Genomic DNA, 5,049 nt, shown 5'->3' on the forward strand with positions numbered 1-5,049 from the left:
AAATTAAAATAATTACATTAAATTAAAATAGTCTAAATATACCAATTAAAAAACAGAGACTGGCAGAGTGGATTTAAAAAGCCATAATCCAACTATATTCTGTCTACAGGAAATTCACTTCAAATACAATGACACAGGTAGGTTGAAAAGAAAAGGATGAAAGAAGATGTACCATGCAAATATTAACAACAACAACAACACAAGCACAAGCAAGAGTGGGTATATTAATACCAGGTAAAGTATATTTCTTTTTTAAAATTTGTATATATTTAGGGGGTACAAGTGCAGTTTTGTTACATGGATATATTGCGTACTGGTGAAGTCTGGATTTTTAGTGTTCCTATTACCCAAATAGTGTACATTTTACCCAATAGGCAATTTTTCATCCCTCACCCCTCTCACCCCTCCCACCTTTTGGATTCAAGAGAAATAAATAAAAGGCAGCCAAATTAGAGAGGAAGAAGTCAAATTACCTCTGTTTGCTAATGATATTATCTCATATGTAGAAAACCCTAAAAACTCCTCCAAAAGACTCCTAAATTTGATAAATGACTTCAATGAAGTTTCAGGATACAAAACCAACATACAAAAATCAGTAGCATTTTCTTTCTTTCTTTCTTTCTTTCTTTCTTTCTTTCTTTCTTTCTTTCTTTCTTTCTTTCTTTCTTTCTTTCTTTCTTTTGAGATGGAGTCTCGCTCTGTCACCTGGGATAGAGTGCTGTGACATCAGACTAGCTCACAGCAACTTCAAGCTCCTGGGCTCAAGCAATTCTCCTGCCTCAGCCTCCCAAATAGCTGGTACTACAGGCATGTGCCACCACGCCCTGCTAATTTTTCTATTTTTAGTAGAGACAAAGTCTTGCTCTTGCTCAGGCTGGTCTAGAACTCCTGATATTGAGCAGTCCTCCTGCCTTGGCCTCCCAGAGTGCTAGGATTACAGGTGTGAGCCACTGTGCCCAGCCAGTAGCATTTTGTATATACCAATAACTATCAAGCAAAGAACCAAATCAAGAACTCAATCCAATTTATTAAATAATACAAATTAAATTGTTACAAATGAAATAATATTTACAAATTAAATAATTATTACAAATTAAAAATAGTTAAATATATAGGAATACATTTAACTAAGGAGGTGAAAGATATCTACCAGGAGAACTACAAGATGCTGATGAAAGAAATCATAGATGACACAAACAAATAAAAAAAACCCCATGCTCATGGATTGGAAGAATCAATATGATTAAAATGATCATATTAACCAAAGCAATCTACAGATTCAATAAGTAGATTGCAAAGCATAGAATTGTCTCATTTAGTAGTATTTGAGATGTATGAGTAGTATATAGAGTTTTCACTGTAACACATGGTTACATGTGAAACATGAAAACTCTATCCAGATGCTAGGTAACAAACATCTCTCTTTCAAGGACAGCCTGCAAGGAGCTTGCTTGTAAAACAAAGTTCTCTTGGACTTAATTAGTTAGAGATTGCTAATTCCTGGTCTCAGGTGGTATATTTGATGCTGTTGCATCTGTTGGTCAGTCACTTCTGCTGTGGCACATGCTACAGCTAGCAAGATGCATAAAGCTGCCACTAGTTCAGAGTCAGCAAGAAATGTGAGAAACTACGGGTTAGGTGTAAGTGAAATGCACATGGCAAATGGAGGTTGAACAATCCTTCTGTAAAGCACAGAAAAAACTATTTAAACAGTCTTGCTGCAGTAGTTTTGTTATTTATGTTAAGGTGTAAATCTACAACTATATACTTGTTTTTCTGTTTGGTAATGTCATTTTATTTTGCAAATATACCCTCTCTAAAGCAATGAATTTCCAATGGTAAAGAGAAAAAGAATACATGTTCTGTGAATAATTGAGTACTAAATTTCTATTTCTCAAAAAAAAAAAAAAAAGATGGTGACCGTATAAACTGTTCAAAATCTTTTGTGAGCATTTACCATCCAACTGGAAAGTCATAGTGATATCACCAACCCAAATCTGCTTAAAAAACAGCAGCATATATTTCAAAAGTTAGCTGCAGAAGGTGAATTTACATAGGATTTTGTGAAGCATGGCTTTTCAATTAGATAAAGTGATGATTCCTCTAAAGTAATTTCATTCAATTTTCCATTTCATGTTTTCCCATGTAAGTACAAAGAGTGAAGTGATAGGTGTTAGTGGGTCAGCTCCATTATCAGAAAAAGATTTTTACAAACAGTTAATGATACCTGTTTTATATCAGTGACATCAGACACTTCAAATGGAAAATCAGTTAATTTCAGTAATGGCCTAATTTTTTCATCCAATTTATGGAAATTATAGCTTTTGGAAATTCGTCTTGTTAAAAGTGAAACACCTGACTTTAATGATAATACTTATTTGTAAATTCAGTTTAAAAATCCAGTATTGAAGATGAAATATTTTGTGATGTAACACAAATACAAATTTAGGTGGAATGTAATTATCTTAGTAAAAGCAATGTGCTTACTAAATTAAGAAACTTATGGAGCAGAAATACACTTGGAATCGGTTATAGAGCATATATAATTCATCATTGTATTTACACTGTAATAATCTACAAATTGAAATAGAAGCAATAGTTGTCAACATTTGCAAATGTATTTACATATACACATTTATAATAATTGAATTGCAAAGTTTTGTGACAAATCTGATGTGGAACATAGACAAGAAAATTTTAGCATGGCAGTACATGATCCTCTTTGTGTTTCCAGTCATGACTCTGATTTTAAAAATGTTTGAACCCTTAAAAAAGTACTTTGTTAATTAACTCAAGTGTCCTAGAGAGTAATGAATATTATTATAAACAAGTCATTTAAATTTAGGTTGCATTTTGTTTAAAATCATTTGAAAATCTCTCATCAAAGTACTCAAGAAATGGAGTACCAAAAATTTTCAGCTTCTGAAGCTCTTAACAAACTGCAATTATAGAAACAAAACTTGTATATAGGCAGACATTGAAATATGACAGCTAACATTATATGATGAGAGCCCAAATTGCATACAAGTTTTAATTTTGACATTTTATAACTGCAATTTGTAATATCTTAATTTGATTCATCTCTAATTTTAACTCAATAAATTTATAATCCATACTGGAATATAATAAACTTGAACAAAGCCTTGATTCTGTAGGATTTAAATTTGGTGAACCATTCAAAAAAAATCATAAACACAGAAAACAGTTTTTAGAGATGAGGGTCCCACTATGTTGCCCAGGCTGTAGTGCAGCCTCAAACTCAGGCTCAAGTGATCCTCCCACTTTAGCCTACCTAGGAGCTAGGACTACAGGTATGTGCCGCAACACCTGGCTAATGAGTTTTATAACATAAAAATATTTTTTGAAGAACCTTAAATAGAAGCAAAAAGACAGTACCCTTCAAAATATTAATACATTTTTCAGTAAAATAATTAGAATTGAGAATATTCTCTAATTAGCAGAACTTGCTCTAAACTTACTAGAGACCTTAGCATCTATAAAAGAATATTTTCTCAATTAAAAATATAGTCTTCAGTAAAGAACTAATTAAAGTGGTCAAAACTTTCAAATTTATTAACTGCAACTTTGAAGAATATTGCAGATGATTCTAATAAACTCTTTCAATAAACACATTTGTAGAAAAAATGTCCATGGCATGGTATTAGAAATAGATACAGCTAATAAACTGATTAAAGTGCATGAATATGTACCAAGAATGTTCTGCTTATATATTTTTAAATTTTGGAAAATAATTTTAAAGGGTTTTTTAAACATGAAAATAATGCTATTTTTAAAAGGATTTCATATTTGAAAATAGTTTGAATATAAAATTTTTAAATTTTATCAGTGAAATTAGTCCAGTTTCTGGTCAATAAATATCATGACCGGAAAGCATGTAATTTTATTTTTTTCACTTCAAAATGTTTTAGTTTGAAATATAATCACCCGACATAACAGGGTTGCACAAACCTCATAAAAATATATATGGGCTGGGCCCACCCCTGGGACCCTTGAGGCTGGGGAGGGTTTGGTCCATTTGCGTCCCCGAGTCGGGCGCCAGAGAAGGCAAGCGGCAAGGAGCGTTCCTGGATCCAAGTTTCTTCACCATGGGGATGTGGTCCATTGGTGCAAGAGCCCTGGGGGCTGCTGCCCTGGCACTGCTCCCGGCCAACACAGACGTGTTTCTGTCCAAGCTGCAGAAAGCAGCGCTGGAGTATCTGGAGGATATAGACCTGAAAACATTAGAGAAGGAACCAAGGACTTTCAAAGCAAAGGAGCTGTGGGAAAAGAATGGAGCTGTGATCATGGCTGTGCTGAGGCCAGGCTGTTTCCTCTGTTGTGAAGAGGCTGCAGACCTGTCCTCCCTGAAACCAAAGTTGGATGAACTGGGTGTCTCTCTCTATGCAGTGGTGAAGGAGCACATCAGGACTGAAGTGAAGGACTTCCAGCCTTATTTCAAAGAAGGAATCTTCCTGGATGAAAAGAAAAGGTTCTATGGTCCACAAAGGCGCAAGATGATGTTTATGGGATTCATCCATCTGGGGGTGGGGGTGGGGAGGTGGTATAACTTCTTCTGAGCCTGGAATGAAGGATTCTCCGGAAACCTGGAAGGTGAAGGCTTCATCCTCGGGGGAGTTTTTGTGGTGGGACCAGGAAAACAGGGCATTCTTCTCGAGCACCGAGAAAAAGAATTTGGAGACAAAGTAAACCCACTTTCTGTTTGGGAAGCTGCTAGGAAGATCAAGCCACAGACTTCGACCTCAGAGAAAAAATGAATGTGTGAAGCTTCCTGAGGCAGGATGACTAGAGGCACCCACCAGGGTTCTGGGAAGGTGTCGGGTTTCCACATGTCCCTAAGGAGTTAAAAACTCACCTGTGCTGTGTTCTCAGTATGGATTGTTAGCATATTTTAATACTTCTTCTCTTTATGCCCAGTAAGGCAAAGTAGCCCCAAAACAAAGCTAACAGAAATCTAAGAAACCTGTAAGGGTTATTTTCGCTAAAATCTGAAAAAATATGAGGTTTGAAATTGTTCCACATCATTACAAA

The 5,049-nt window shown here is 35.2% G+C and overlaps 1 pseudogene; it reads left to right on the forward strand.

The window, feature by feature from the left end:
- The first annotated feature begins 4,085 nt into the window (after positions 1-4,085).
- Positions 4,086-4,775, forward strand: LOC105865481 (peroxiredoxin-like 2A pseudogene; annotated as a pseudogene).
- Positions 4,776-5,049: the final 274 nt, after the last annotated feature.

This window comes from Microcebus murinus, chromosome X, assembly GCF_040939455.1.
Source record: "Microcebus murinus isolate Inina chromosome X, M.murinus_Inina_mat1.0, whole genome shotgun sequence".
Taxonomy (NCBI): Eukaryota; Metazoa; Chordata; class Mammalia; order Primates; family Cheirogaleidae; genus Microcebus; species Microcebus murinus.